The sequence below is a fragment of the Bombyx mori genome, chromosome 6, assembly GCF_030269925.1.
Source record: "Bombyx mori chromosome 6, ASM3026992v2".
Lineage (NCBI taxonomy): Eukaryota > Metazoa > Arthropoda > Insecta > Lepidoptera > Bombycidae > Bombyx > Bombyx mori.
Window position 1 is genome coordinate 190,295 of NC_085112.1, and position 16,759 is coordinate 207,053.

The window sequence follows — 16,759 nt, forward strand, 5'->3', positions numbered from 1 at the left end:
TTACCATAAGAGTGGAAGCCACAAAAGTGGAGAGTTTGTTACCGAGCTATTATGGCTTATTAAGCATTGACTTGCAACATGTCACTGAAAATTCACTTTTTAGATACACACCTAGATTTTTACTTTGAGAATGATGAGCTTGGAGCTTGGAGAGACGTTCCATCGTGACATTGCAGAGGTGGCAAAGCGCTATAAGGGCTAAAAGAACCTAAAGTAAGGCCAAGTACTGCTGGACAGTGAAAAAGGAGCAACCAGGAGCTAAATATGCTAGAAAATCTTAAAACATAATTTATTCTTACTTTTTTCTTATCAGTTGGGTTTGTTTATATATTAAAACAAACCTTAACCAATAGATTTTTTTAATTACTTATTTTACTAACAGTCGGTCATTAAAGTAAGAAACGTAAGTGAAGCAGAAGCGCCACGACAAAGTTACAAATTTGTTGCCAAGTCTAATTAGTCGAAATTTAACTTAAATATTTTTGTCACACAGCGTTTTGCAAAGTCGATGCTCTAATCCTGCAAGCAGGTACCATTTATTCTATTTACGGCACCATCCTCTATTTACGACCCTCCCTATTTCTGCCGCGAAGCAGTAATGCGTCTCAGTTTGACTTAGACTCATGTCTCAAAGCGAGTCGAGACATTCACATAGTGAGCTCTATGGGCTCCGGTAAGCATTTAACACTGGGCGAGTCATGAGTTCGTTTATCCATCTATCCATAAAATAAAAAATGAAAATAACATAGAAGCTAAAAACCCATTACGCTTACCATTTACCTATATGACAAATTCCACATATTTTTTATTGCTCTATCTCCTCAAAACATGGGTAATACAATTTTGCCAAAATAAATTGAGATACTGCGTACTAGAGACCTGTTAAATGTATATTTAAGAAACGAACTATAAACGTTGCGGTTCGGGACTAATATAATTAATGTTTATATAAAAGTTTGACAATAGCTGTGAGGAATGTTTTAATGTTGTGGGTACAAAAAAATCGTGAGTCTCACGAAAACTAGGAGAACAAAATTTAACGAACTCACAGTTGAGTACTCAGTGAGTATCCGAACGTGTGGTATATTTATTTGAACATCTCACGACGAACCGTTCGTTGCGTAATTATTATTGTCGGTTAAGGCGAGATTTACCTATATCTGGTTAGGCAACACTGATTGATGAGCGCTGATATGTCCTTCTTGAACGAGGTTTGCGGAGAGTGCGTAGCGCTAGACAGCGGCCTAGCTCTGCCCCTGGGATTGCTGATGTCCATGAGCGACACATGTCCACAACCACTATGTTTGTATTCGAAGCTATGCGCGTCCACTTTCGTCCCCTTGCGTAATCGTCTTGAACTAGATTAGGTCGGCTCCGCTTATCCGTTTGGTTTGATTTAGTTCACGACCAGTCGCCAGTCTGGCGACAACTTGCCTTGTAATGCCAAGCTCAAACGAAGTGTAGATACTAATGCTATGGATTGCTACCATTGCCATCTGTATGGTTTCATCAACCTTCGGGCGGACTACATCCGCAGTTTGTTCTAATTGTGATTTTACTAATTCTTCAGTAAAGGTACCTTACACCGCACATTAGTTATATCTCAACACAATGCAGACTCAAAAATATAGAAAATAGAAGCCTTTTCTTTTTCGTTTTTTTTTCTTAACGTCGTCCACAAATTTATAAATTCGTTATGAAGTCGGCGAGACATAAATTACCCCCATCATACTTATCTCGACCTTGTATCTGATTATCTTCATCTATAAATAAGGACTCTTTACACAAATTACAGTGATAAATTCCCTTTTCAATTTTCAAGAGTCTATGAATGTGTGAGTCTAGTAAGCGTCCTTCATTTAAATTAAAAATCATGTTTCAGTCAGCCACAATCACGAAATTGTGTTCAGGAAAGCGTTCGAAATTGTTAAGTAAATGAAATAGCTGCGAAGCTAATCCGTTAATATGTTCTTTGATAAAAATATTCTATTTCTATTCAGTTTCATTTGAAGATGTCGATCAAGTTTCTAATGAGCTTTGTATTCTTGGCGCTGTGCCGTGTCTTCCCTTCGAACAAAATGAAGGTACTTATGGTAAGCATTCGCTGTTTGACTTGGAGGATTACGCGTGGCGATGCGATCTCCACTCCAAAGAAGAGCCGCGTCTCTGCGCGACGGAAATTCTAGTGCGGGCTCCGATTTCGGCGAGCCGTGCCCGAGGCGTGGTGTTGCCGCCTGGCGGACACCGCCTACGAGCGACGAGCAGTCGAAGTGATCCGCCCGGTCCTCTCGGACTAAGTGAATCGCGACCGAGAACGTCTCATCTTCCGGGTGACGCAGCTACTCACGGGATACGGCTGTTCCATTACTAGCACCTCGTCGCCCAGAGGGACCGGACGCCCGAGTGCTATGGCTGCAGTGGCTGCGACGAGGACGCAGCGGAGCACACGCTCGCGTACTACCGCTTTCGCAGATCATTGTCGCGGAGATAGGACCGGACCTGATCGACGAGTCAGGCACCTGCAAGAAGGCAGTCTGCTCTCGGTGATGGTCACGGGGTGATCTGCAGGAGTTTGAAGCTGCTCCGAAGGCTACCATCACTCTAGCGCGCTGGCACAAGAGTATGGGACGTCGCGTCGGCGGCTGCGGTCGCCGTTGTTGCAGGACATATCGTGGAAGAGCAACCCGCAGAAGGAAGGTCGACAGTATATCGCGTTACGACCCGGCAGGCTGGCTCGGACACAGCTGACGGACCGCCGTACCGTGAAGCAGTAATGCGTTTGAAGGGTGGGGCAGCCGTAGTACTCTAGAAGTTATATGTATTTAGAACTAACATCTCAAGGTACCTATGTGACGGGATTTACGTTGTAGATACTGTAAAAAAAAACAATTTCTATAAATACATGTTTGCGCGTACCTGGGCCCATTTTACTTACTTATTGTGGGTCACAAACAGGCATTAACGTGATTTAAAAATCAAACGACGGTTTGATTCCTTATCTTTTTGACACAGTCAGTGCGGTTTGCCTTCCGGTATTATCAGTATTACACAGTCAAATTACAACGCACTGAATTCATTGTTTTTCCTGTGTACCTATTAATACCTACTAATAATTAAATCTGGAGGATGTACATTGCGTACAGTTAAAATAACGAAATGAAGATCGTGCTGTGGCGTCTTTAACTATAAATCCATTAGAATTAAATGATACGCAGCTTAAAAAATGGCTGTACTGAAATTAATAGTTTGCTGTTATAACTGTACGCGTCAACAGTGGCTTTTTGATGAAAATATTGACTTATGTTCACAATTGGCCCCGGAAGGCGGTGTCGCGAACAGAGTCCTTCATGACGAAGATCATATCACGGTTACCTATACTCGTAGGAAGCATTGACAAGCATCCATTACAGTCAACAATACACTGTCAACTGGGTGTCAATCGAACTCTAAAGGTACGTGCGACCGTCACGTATGTACATACATAGCATTATTTATAAAGATATAATGCCGAAGCGTGCGCGGTCCAACAATAAATTAATATGTGCCCATTGTTTAGTCGTTTACTTGTCCATTCATCATACAATTTCCCACTCGGATCCGCCGAGGCAGCGGCTTGTATCGCAACTAGATGTGGCGTGCTTTACTCGTTCAAGGTCGACGGTAATGGAGCACAGCTTTTTGTAATACGGCCGTTTTGAGGTTAGTCACGGGGGCGGAAATCGATGTTCTAGAAGACAAGCAGCCGGATAGTTTAGGCAAGATGCCGGACTATTGCAAGTTCTCTTTGCCTACCACAAGTTCCGGTGTAATGTCTTTGCTGTTCTTTTTACTTCTTTAATAATTTTACTAGGCTTTCTCTAGGATGGGCTTAAGTTATTAGGTCTCCTTTGGAAGCGCTGAGGCTGCTGTTAGCAAATGCCATTCCTCCTGGTTGAGCCTTTGCTCGGCCTCCTGTCCTGGTGAAACTGGAAAAGCCATCGGGACACTAGTAATCCTTCCTATGATAATTTTTTTTAATTTTGAATAATTAATAAACATTCCAGAATAATATTCTACAAGTCTACAAAGTAATTTTGTATATGCTGAATTTTTATGCCAAGTTATCTCATAATTTGAATCTTAATGTAGGTAGGTACTATAAATCTCTTCAATGGCATTTGTGACACGCAAATCGTAAATCTAAAATAAAGAAGTATATGTAACTACATCTTTACACAATTTGCTTAAAAAAATCTGAACAGAAAAAAAATCTTGTTGATTTAACAACAGAAGCCTCTTGATAACAAACATATTATATCTATGACATTATATAAACACACAGGTACTTATATAATTGATTGTACAGTATAGACTTTTCCAATACCTACAAATCGATACTCCAACAAAAAATATACGTGATGCACATACGTGGGTTTTCTCCAACGTATTTGACGAATTATGTCAGCTCATCGCGCCAGAGAGCACTGACCGAGAAACATAGGTAACCTAGATATTTAGCTCTTGAAGGTTACGCGGGAATAATTGTGCAGTGTAATTACATACATTGACCGGATTTGTGGCAGTAAAAATAATATTTATTTGTGAAATTATGTTTTCATTTATGTTACAACAAAATAAGTTATTTATACCTAGAATAAAAACTTTCAAACAGCAAAAGTTACAAAACATTGAATGTTTTCTTCAGTTAAAAAAACAGGCAATGGGATCCACAAATTTGCTGTTTATGTATTTTCAAACATTAATCATAATTAAAGATATAAACGGTAGGGGCAGTAGTCGTAGTGAGTAGTGTAGCGTAGAGCGCGGCCGGCCGGCAGGCTCGCGCGGCGGGCCCCTGACCTTGCCGCGCCCCCCGCGGGCCCCGCGCGCGCCCCCCGCGGCCTCCGCGCGTACACCGCCTCGCGATTCACGTCTCACTCGAATCATTACGCTTTCTATAATTAGTATTTTTGTAGGCGTACAGCATCATAATATCGTAATTTTTTTCTCGCTACGTTGACGCTGACGGACAAGCGGTTTTACACGCAACCGTCGCTTATCCATCCCGGGAGATGAAAGTATTATGACGACGTCGCGACGTGATACCTACGCGCTGCGTAAACAGGGATACAGGGATGTTGCATGTCGGGGCGGCATCTAAGTTCGAAACTGAAGTTCGTTTGCCCATAAACATCACCAACGTAAATGTCACTTCTTCACAATCTTTGAGATATAAGTTCGAAGTCTTATCTTTACATTACAACTGCCCCACCCTTTAAACCGAAACGCGTTACTGCTTCACGGCAGAAATAGACAGGGTACCTACCCGTGCGGACTCACAGGATGTCCTACCACCAGTAATTACGCAATTTAAAAAAAAATCGCGATGATTTTTATTACACGATGTTATTCGTTTACCCGGATAATCATTCGTGAACATGAGTTAAATTCGTATTTTTATTAGAAAATCGGTACCTGTTTGCGGGATTCGAACACCGGCACAGTCGTATCGCTCGATACGAATGCACCGGACTTCTTATCCTCTAGGTCCGATGACAACGATCACATCAATTCAGACCCACCTACTTGATGTTATTACTTCTTGTCTTCTTCATTGCCTATGATACGATTGGAACATGAACCGTACGCAGTAACATACAGTCAAAGATTCATATAAAATAATACATTAGGAAATTCTAAATAGAAATTTAAAGCAGGTCTGATTGACTTCTGAATACAATTAAAGATAAGTTAGCTCCGCTTTCCACTTCACAGATATAAACTGTTGCAATATTGCAATATCCAAAGCTCTTCTGCTTAACTTCTTGTTTATTTATTAACGTGTAAGAGTCTGCGTCGCGCTCATATAAAATCAATTAGTTGACAAGGAAATTCTGAATATCGCATCAACTGCATTCAAATAGTTTGTTAAGGATATTCGTAGGTAAAATGCGAAGGAAGCAGAACGTTTTCGACCACAAGGAGAATTGAAACTTATTTGATGATGTAAGAAGGTCGGTTGTACGGTGCAGTCGTGTCAGCCGACCAGCGTGCTGGTGTCACTCCTGACCTGCGACAACCGGCCAGTGTGTGACTAACGAGTCGACGTACCAGACAAATGCAGACGTGCAATAATCTTTTAAGCTGTTTTAAGTCACAAAGAATACCGTTGCTGTCTGTCCTTATATAATGTAGGTCACTCTTATTACCCTCGTAGACGCGAACACGACTGGTGGTAAGGGGCTACCAATCATTGACCCTCGCAATGCCAATACCACTGCCAGTCGTAAACGGTAATGGTCACTGGTCTAACTGTCCACTCTGGACGAGGTAAAGACTTGGTGCCCCCGTGACCTCCACCAGGGACATAACGCCAACAAAGATCGTGACGTCCGAAGATAGTAGTGATGCTAGCGGGTAGTAGCTACCTTAGTTTCTTTTGTTAACTGAAAACGGCGTATTTAAATTAGTTTAATGCAAACCTCGTTCCAGTTTTGCTAGCGCATGGACTGAGCGCGCTCCAGATGACGATGCGGCCCAAATGTGTCATACAATGTGCACGCGGTGAACTGACAAGAGGTCCTACCACCAGTAATTACGCAAATTATAATTTTGCGGGTTTGATTTTTGTTACACGATGTTATTTCTTCACCGTGGAAGTCAATCGTGAATATTTGTTAAGTACGTATTTCACTAGAAAAGTCGGTACCCGCCTGCGGGATTCGAACACCGGTGCATCACTGGATATGAATGCACCGGACGTCTTATCCTTTAGGCCACGACGACTTCAACTGACTGGCTACCGTCACAAGCAATATATGTAAAAAGGATTACATTTGTTGTTGACATTTTGAGTGTCACTTCAATTATACGGGTAAACTATATGCTAAAATAGCAAACAAGTATTTTAGATCTCGGTACGGACTCAAAAGCTACAATAGATAAAGATTAAATTTACAATTCTTAAATGATTTTTTTAACAATGCACTGAAAAAGTGGTGCTTCGTGTTCAACCTCGAACCTGCAAACCTCTTTCACGAGGGACACGTATGATGCTGGTACAGGTATGGTACGATAATGTGTGAGTGTGGATATTGAATGAAACTCTTTTGTATTAAAAGCAGAAACATATTTGTTCCATAATATGTAGTATATTGTACTTGAAGTATATAGCGAGCTACTTATACTGGGAGGCGTACCTGTGGGAGCCTGACCTGCACAATCGAGCAAGTATTGGGTACTGAGCTGAGGGGAGTCACCCTCCTTGCAAGGACAAGCGATTCGGATATTTTTGGGGCCCTAATCTCGCTCAAGGACGAATTATTAATATCGAGAGATGTTGTTGGAATCATTTGGGTTTTCATATCAATTTTGTTACGTGATTTGAGACAAAATTATTGTTAAACTTGTTTTGTAGTTAAAATGTATTGTGTTTTTTGCGAAGCGTATACTGGAATTTGTATTAAAAACACAAGTAATGCAATACAATATTAAGGCCGACATTGAGAGCAGCGATGCTGAAACTTCAATCCTTTAAAGCTCGGCCGCACACTGTGTGGTGCTTCTATCGGGAAACGTTGCGCAACCGTTTTGCACTTGGCGTATCCCCCATACCCTTGCTAATTTAATTGAGTCTAAGTCGTTCATGTTCCAACAAAAACTAGGACAAACCCGTACTGCAAGGACCGGTTCATTGTTCTCCTCCTTCCGCTCAGACTACAATATCGACTCATAGTTTTGAATTTTTTAATAAACGGATGTCCATTTCTGAGCTCTCCAATCAACATTAAAAGTATATAGTGTTTAATTTAATATATTGGTCACAATCGAATCTTAAACTAGTAGAACAATTTAATGCCTCTACATGCAATTTCAGCTATAATAATTGAATGCTGTTGAATTCTGAACATGAATATTTTCGTTTTCATTAGATTTATCTAATATACAGGGTGTCCCGCAAAGCGTATGCTCATGTAAAAAACTCATGTAAAATTAAACTGCAAAACTTATTACAGCGAATATTATTCATTTCAGTTTTATTTGCAAAGGCAAAAGAATTGCTCTTACTAGGGTTTGTGTTAGCAGCGTCGTCAGGCTTGAGCCCCGTGAGCTCATCTACTGGTTAGGTTACGCTGACATATCATCTACTTGTTAGGTTACGGATCGTTTGGAACCTTTGGGTCTGCGGAGGGACTTCGGTTCCCTCTGTATTTTGTACCGAATGTTCCATGGGGAGTGCTCTGAGGAATTGTTCGAGATGATACCGGCGTCTCGTTTTTACCATCGCACCGCCCGTCACCGGAGTAGAGTTCATCCATACTACCTGGAGCCACTGCGGTCATCGACAGTGCGTTTCCAGAGGTCTTTTTTGCCACGTACCATCCGGCTATGGAATGAGCTCCCCTCCACGGTGTTTCCCGAGCGCTATGACATGTCCTTCTTTAAAAGAGGCTTGTGGAGAGTATTAAGCGATAGGCAGCGGCTTGGCTCTGCCCCTGGCATTGCTGAAGTCCATGGGCGACGGTAACCACTCACCATCAGGTGGGCCGTACGCTCGTCTGCCTACAAGGGCAATAAAAAATAAATAAATAAAACCTAGCCTCTTAAGGCTATCAGTGTAGTTGGAAAAAAACATCCCGCGACGTTTTGAGTTCTTCAAACTCTATTAGGCCACCACATTATAACGTTTGCTGTATTTCTTTAGATTTACGGAAGAAATCGGAAGTTGCTGGGATTTTTACAAAAAAATACATTGATTCATTTTTACAATTATTTTTACACTTTTTGTGTCAAACTTGATTTACGAACATAAATCTCTTTGAGACAAAAGTGATTCAAGTTATCACTTATGTAACCTCGACCTAGAATATACAGATTATTGATCATGTGCCAAAGAGGGCTTTATGAAAGCGATATCATAGTGACAGTGCCTATTTGGCGGAGAAAAATGTATGCAGTGTGCGTACTCAATTCGTACGATCAATATTAATACGATTACTTCCTGGTGTGAGCCCGCACGGGTAGGTACCATCGCTCTATCTATTTCTACGGAGAAGCAGTAATGCGTTTCGCTTTGAAGGATGGAGCAGAGGTTGTACCTACTGTAGAACTGAGACTCAGAACCCAATGTCTCAAGGTGGGAGGTGGCATTTACATTTTACATGTCTATGAGCTCCGTTTGCTATTTATCACTAGGTGGGCCATGACTTCGTCCCCCATCTAAGAAATAAAAAAAATCTCATCTTTTTATATGTGGCAAGCCTTATTTTTATTACGAATCATGCACTGTACCTTACGTAAAACATATTTCAAGGTCTGGCAGAAGAACAGTTGGTTAGTTGTGTTCACTCGTCGTTAAGTACTTATGTACTTAACCATTTACTTGGGAACGACCTTTTTCGTCGAATTTATTATTCTACTAGACCTCTACCTACAGTTTCCGGCTTGATATACCCTTGTGGGACACCCTGTATAAAGCCACTGTTTTATATATGACCTTTGATTTGAAGGAATCATTAAATTAGAGAAAAGGAAGTTATAAAATACCACTGAATCCCGGTCACGCTCGCTAGTTCTATGAAAAATAACGATTTCTTCAAACTACTCGTGCGCCACCTGTCGTGCTTCGTCCGTACTACGAGAGACACTTTCCCTGATGTACTACCATACCAAGTCATCATAATTTCATAAGGGCTTTTCGAAGGTTGTTTTTTCTTTTATAGTTTGAAACACGCAAAGTTCTCCGTATGCTCTTCCTCGTTCTGTCCACACGCTCCAGGACTGGGTAGACCCCTTCGGTATTTGTATTTGTTGGTCCAGATTGTGGCAGTCTAGATCGGCAGCCAATGCTTGTTCTATCTAGATTAAAAACATTTTAATTTAATGGAAAAAATGTAATTGTAACTGTATTATTATTCACTTATAGAGAACAGTTATGTATTGAATTGAACCAGTTTTACAACTTTTACTGCAGATGCAAGTGCACCTGCTTTTGAACCCTTGGAATGTGAGCTCCGACTTTGAACTTACCACTCTACATTTCAGTTAATGTGAACAAATGTGGATTCACTTATTCTTGGCAGGAGACATGTGCTTGAAGTCTCAATTTCTTTAATCCAAGTCCGAATGTAACAATACTCTTCGAAGTAGACTCGCACGCAACCTTGTAAGGATAAACACACATTCGATACTGCTGTGTCAAACGCTTCAATACACACGACGTATGTACATCTGTATACCAAACGTTTTGCGTTTATAATATTTGTTCAAGGATAAACCTGCGACACGGTTAAGAATTAACCTCGATTCACCTTTTTATCGATATGATAGTGATGTTTGTTATTGTTCTTATCGATAAATTTAATGGGAGCATTGTATTTTGGCAGTCAGCCAGCTCTCGCCTCTCCTTTCACTTTGGAAGCCCACTGCGTGCTCTCAATGCGAAAGATTCGAGATAGAATGTGTAAGTTTTCAGTTTTATAAAAAACGAAGATTCAGATAGTGAACATTCCCGACAGGATAACAGCAGGCAGGTCAACCTTTTAGCAAGCAGTCTATGACTGCAACTAAAATTAAGATTAGTTAGCCGTTATCAAAAACGGCTTACACTCGATTCAGTTTGAAGGACAATAATAATAGTGACGTGCAGTATATTTTTAAAAATCGATATATCTTTATCGATATTTCGCATTAGTTCTACTGTAGGTACAAAATTATCCTTCGTCATTTATATGTAAAATTATAATTTTTATTCAGATAATAAAAAATCAGGAATGTGACAAATTTTAAACAGCTAAGCGTGTTTTTAAATTCAGTAAATTAGTGTTATTTCTAAAAGCTGTAACTTATTAAACGCTAAACTTATTCTAACAGTTTCTGAATGGGCAGAGTTATGATTGAACTATATATAGAGTTAAATATAGTGAGCAAAATCTGAATGTATAATATATCGTGAGCATGGTTGGGAGTACCCACATTTGGTGTTAATTAGCCATAGTCGCTCCTAAATCGTCTTGAATCACAGTTCGGTTTCGCCTCGGGTCTCGCCAACAATGAAACTGCGCATCACAAATATCGTTTCATTATAAAGAACCTTGAGATTGAGTTCCTCAAGAAATTTAATTAATGACGATTCGTTATACCATACAACGCAAACGATAAGGTTTCTCTATTGGATTGTGTACTGTATTGTTACTATATTATGTAGCTATTTCAATTTAATACTTCGAATGCCAGGAACGCTGTTAACTTAGTCCGTACCATCGCCCACCTTCAAGTATTTTTTTAATTTATTGCCCTTGTAGGCAGACGAACATACGGCCCACCCGATGGTGAGTGGTTACCGTCGCCCATGGACATCAGCAATGCCATGGGCAGTGCCAAGCCTCTGCCGCCTCTTAAGTACTCTCCACAAGCCTCGTTTGAAGATGGACATCTCATGGCGCTCGGGAAACACCGTGGAGGGGAGCTCATTCCAAAGCCGAAGGGTACGTGGAAAAAAAGATCTCTGGAAATGCACTGTGGATGAACGCAGTGGTTCCAGGTAGTATGGGTGACCCTTTTAGTTAGTCACCGTACAGCAGCACGAACTGTGGCCGACTTCACTTTTTTCCTTGCTTCCTGTGCTTTTCGTGGGGTTGATGTAAACGCGCCACTTCCGGAACCACTGTCTCATGGTGGCTACTGCGATTTGGAATCGCCGATGCAATAGCGACTTTTCCTACGCGAGTAGTAGATAGCCGTGTCATCCGCGAAGAGTGCTAGATGGGTTACCGCAGACCGGGGCGACTTCATTAACAACACACTGCTGACAGGATCTTGCCGCGAACACTAGTTAACACGTAGCCGCGTCACGTGATATCATCTCGCATGGGGCCCTGCAAGATTCCATTCAACCTCAAATTGGATATATGGTTTGCAAAAATATATACGTAATATCGACAGCGGTCGTCCCATCACTAAAGGCCAGACGGTCTAACTGGTATTCGGTCATGGGGCCGGAATTATTTCGGAAATCTGGTTAGACTAGTCGCCCGAATGATTCTTTGTCCACCCATGAATGACACCGCCGAATGGCGTAATGTTTTTGTCGCTTCTGTGAGAACAGCCGCTGACACAACTCCGATCCGTTGACTCTTGTCCAACTCTCGTTTTGTAGGTCAGGTATCTATGTACCCCTCGTTTTTCATCATAATATCAATTCAGGTGAATTTGTTTGTGGTATATAAAAATAAAAGGGCATCTTTCATACGTACAATATGTAATTAAGTACATAGTGTTAATGAATAATAAAAGCAAAATAAGAAAATTGAAATGATAACGCTACATAATCTGTTCATTATCTATAACTGTTCTGAAATATGTATGTACATATTATAATAAAAGTAAGTTCTTAATTATGCCGTTAATTTTCAACGTCTAAATGAGACGTTTAAAATGGATGCGCATCGCATTTAGAGCGAGACGATATTTAATTATAAAATAGATTCCCGTAATTCTTGGTACGTGTGAAAAGTGATTGTTACAAAACATAATGTCTATTTTCACAAGATGTTTTTAAAAACTTTTATACACGATTTGTGTAGATTTTGGAAACCCGAAGCGCGTGGCGGCCCCGGTCGACGAACTCTGCGCCATAGAACAAATATAACAGATGTTGACTATCAAACCCTGTGACTCTCAGAAGACAATCTACAAAACAACAATAACACTTAGAATTCCTTGAAACTTATTAAGCGAGGACTTTCAGACCATAATAGAATTTTTACATCACGATTTAAAACATTTTGCCTTTTTGATGTGAATACCTTGAGTACGAAGAATTAAACATAGTTACCAGCCTGTTGGCAATATGTGGTAATTGTTAAGGTCATGTGTACATAGATGGGCAATGATTCTGTCTGAAGAAGACAGTTACTTTTTTCAGTGTGAACTCATAAAAAACAAAAAGAATCCGAAAATGTATAATAATTCTCACATTTGCGTCAATGTAATTTTTTTTTATTGTAAATGAACAAAAAAAAATGTTTTCTATCAAGTAGTATCTACTAAAAATAATTGTATTTTATAATGTTTAGTTAATGAAGTATACAAGTAACAAAATATGCAAATGGATTTAAAAATTACGTCTATCTAGATGGTTTAATTTATTAAAATGATGTTTATATAATTACGTTTTATGTTATTCATTTAATGATTATACGAGTCCAGTACGTCGGGAACTGAATGAAGCTGTACGCTGTACTCTGCGTGTGTTTAGTACGCAGCCACGTGCGGGAAGCGACACAACTGAAAAAATGTAGTTTATTAATTTAATTTAATCATTAAAGACTATACGCAATGAATTCCTGAGAATATGGAAGTGAGATATGATTTTTTTTAAAGTCATTTTCAGTACCTTGCAAATTTATTTTGGCGGTAGCCAGCAACTTATCAGTACCTATTGTTGCTCTAGTGATGGTGACAGTTGACTTGATGGTGAAACTTACCGAATATTATGATAAAAATATCGTGTGTCGAAAAAAATTTCTAGAATATTATATTGTGTAGAAAGCTGGTACTACTTTGAATATTTCAATGGTGCCCAGCTGCAGAGAGTACAGTGAGATCATCCAAATTAATCACATAAGGGATCATATATTCACTGCGGTTTAGTATATACGTAATAGTATAGTATAGTAACAAAAGTTGCCAGTCCCTGACTGATGCCGGTAAAGAATACGAAACGTTTGAAATTGCAAAATTAGCTTAAACAGGCTTTTGTTGTTGCCCTCGATCAGCGGCCGTAGTGCCCCACGAGTGTAGACGATTACGGATGATGTCGATACTATCAGGAGCTGTCCAGCTGAAAACTGTCATACAGTATCTTATTTCTACTTGGGTAAATATGAATTTAATTTGTGCTAAAACTCTACGAAAGGACGTTTCTGAGATGAGATATCTGGTAAAAAAAATCGGTGGCGAAAAACCTATGATGTATGCGTTTTCTTCTATCTAACATTACAATCGGGTCTATGGTTTTTAATCTATGTCCTTAAAACGACGGTCGTTAATGAAGTAATTTTTTTTTCTGGTGTCTTACGCACGAGTGTTAGATCGTATGACCTTGTATAAAGCAAGCTAGACGAATTTAGGCGTTGTGTGGCACGTAATCGTTTCAGTGTATTTTTAATTCGGTTGTCTTACGAGGCTCTCTAGGGTGTAGGGCCCGACTGTTCGCCGCTCGTACTCCCTCACCGACAAGCCGCTCGCTTACTTCATAGTGTTCTAATTGTTTAAATAACGATAGTGACTATGCCGCAGTGCTGCAGGTTACCAGTCATACGATGAACCACTTTTAAATTCATACTTTTCTAGTTAAATTTTCCCCTAATTCGTAGCTTGTAAAATGTGGGGTATGTTGAAAATCCGTGTTTTTGGAAGTTCATTACCGGATCGTCGCTAAAAATGGCCGACGGCATTCAGTCTGGTGTTTGGCGCTTACAGAGGTTACATCTTAGATATACGCACGTTCCTTGTCAGTAGCTCTATAATGAACGTCCTTCTAATCATCACGTCACCGATATCTTCCATCCTCCACGAGTGCACTAATTGGTCACTCCTCAACTTTCCTGTTTTATTAATGATGTTTAATTGGTAAAGTGCAAGTGCTGTTAATTAGTGAAGTAGGGCAGTCACCAGCGCGGCGCACTGCTGACGTCACGCGCTGCTCGATGACACGCGGTCGGTGTGAAGTGTTACTGACCGGCTGATATATAGATGTTTCCTAAATATTGCTTGTAACATGACGGTGCGATGTTAGCAGTGACTGAAGTATCTTACATAAATAAGCGCAACGGGCAGTCTTCAACGAGGAGAAGAAACAATATTTCTGTTAAAGTACTCGTAGATACGAACCCCCGGGGCCTCCGCTCAAAGAAAGAAAGAAAGAAATCATTTATTCGCCAAGCATAGCGAAAATTATGTAGGTATTACATAAGTTAAAAGCAGCGTGTATGCTTTGTCAGTATTTGACATGCGAATTTTAGTGCAGTGCAAGATATTATTATAATATTAAATAAATTACCATTCATATATGAATCTAACCTATAGTTTATTGTATAAAGTGTTAATTGCAGACAGACAGACAGACGTCAGATGTTCTTAGTGAAGTCTGAACAGCGCCCGACCTCGTCGGTTCGTTTGTGAATTCTGAAATATTCTAACATAATTATAATATAATTGTAAATGTTGACCGACCTTCAGTTCTTTTTGAATGATTTTAACTACTACGCAGTGAAAAAATATTTATGAATCTGATTCCAACGTGTCTCTCTCGGTGTTGACGTTAGGTGATCGTCCAAGCGCATGGAAGACCGCCTTATTAAATGTCAACTTCAGATTGTATTTGGAAAAGTGCCATCATTTCGAGCCGGTGTAGTTTGTTGCTTGGGGAGGAGCAGACACACGGAAAGGACGGATAAAAGGACGAATTGTATTAGAAATCTCTTTAATTATAAACCCATCAAGTTATAGTAGGAAAGGCTAGTCCGAAACTCAATATATTTACAGAGAACAATGTTTGAAAACAAGAAACTACCAGACTGTTGTCAACTTGTTAGCAAATATTAACACAAAATCGATCCGACTACGATTTACACAATACGACATTACGATACGATTAATTTGATTCAAGGTGGGTTGTGACATTTACGTTGTTGATGTCTTTCGGCTACGGTAACCACTTAACACCAGGTAGGCTGTGATCTCGTTCATATATATAAGCAATAAAAAAAAAAACTAATGCCCGTCTCCGACATGTACATATTTATTAAAGTATATTGTTTGTATGTAGTGTTTATTTTCGTTTTTATACCAAATTAAGAGATTATCGATTTTAGACTGTCATTATCAAGTTTAACATCACATCCACCACACATTAATTACACGGCAAACTTCAAACTAATAAAACTCAGTACAAAATTCGATAGCCTTAGAAAAAGTATCGTAACATATAAAGTAGTAATTGCTTGAACGTACGTATCCACAAATTCTCTCCGAAGCCAAAACTGTTACTGTATTTAATTAGATTCCTTGGAAACGTACAGCAATAGGGATCTCGTGTGAGAATCATTAGTTCCGCGTCGGTTCACTGCTAAGGGTTCGTGTGATGTGTTCTATCGCTAACCTCGACACGACTATTTAAATATCACGAACCTGTTTGAGTAATTCGCTACTCCTCGAACCAATACATCGGCCGGCTGAGTTTCTTACCGGATCTTCTCAGCGGGTTGCGATTTCAATCTGGCAGAAGACATATTCGTGAAGCAGCTGCATTTGAGCTGTTAGGTCTCATTCGGAGGCGCCACGACAGCTGTTAGTAGATACCACCCCTCCTGGCTGAACCCATGCTCTTTCACCTGTTCTAGTGAAATTAGAAAGCCTCCGGGCCACCAATAATCCTTCCTCCTAAAAACAAGGTAATTCGTTGACCATTTTCTTTTCGTTGAGATGGGAGCCCGAGATCTCTGTCCAACTGGTAATCTGCACTTATCGACACTGACAGGGTAACAACTCGTATGCGGCGCCCACCTTGAGACTTGTGGTGCAATAATTCAATTATTATAATCCTTCAAATAGGGACGCTTTATTGCTCTGCTCCAGAAATTACATAAACCTCATTATTACTACTTATTACATACTAAGCGTAATTAATTTTATTTCCATATCTCGCGCTCTTGTCGCGGCCGTCACTCATTATTTTAAAACCGATACCCATCGTTTGACAACCGTGTGCCACATG

General features: G+C 40.1%; 1 protein-coding gene and 1 long non-coding RNA gene across 5 annotated transcripts in view; one reads left to right on the plus strand and one right to left on the minus strand.

The window, feature by feature from the left end:
- The window catches only part of LOC101744081 (protogenin B), a 108,509-nt gene that overhangs the window by 11,375 nt on the left and 80,375 nt on the right, over positions 1 to 16,759 (plus strand). The gene's annotated exons all lie outside the window — the stretch shown is intronic.
- Positions 8,736 to 10,404, minus strand: LOC134199015 (uncharacterized). Its single transcript, XR_009973330.1, has 2 exons — positions 10,009 to 10,404; positions 8,736 to 9,837 (listed from the first exon to the last, which is right to left on the minus strand). It is a non-coding gene; the product is annotated as an uncharacterized LOC134199015 (long non-coding RNA).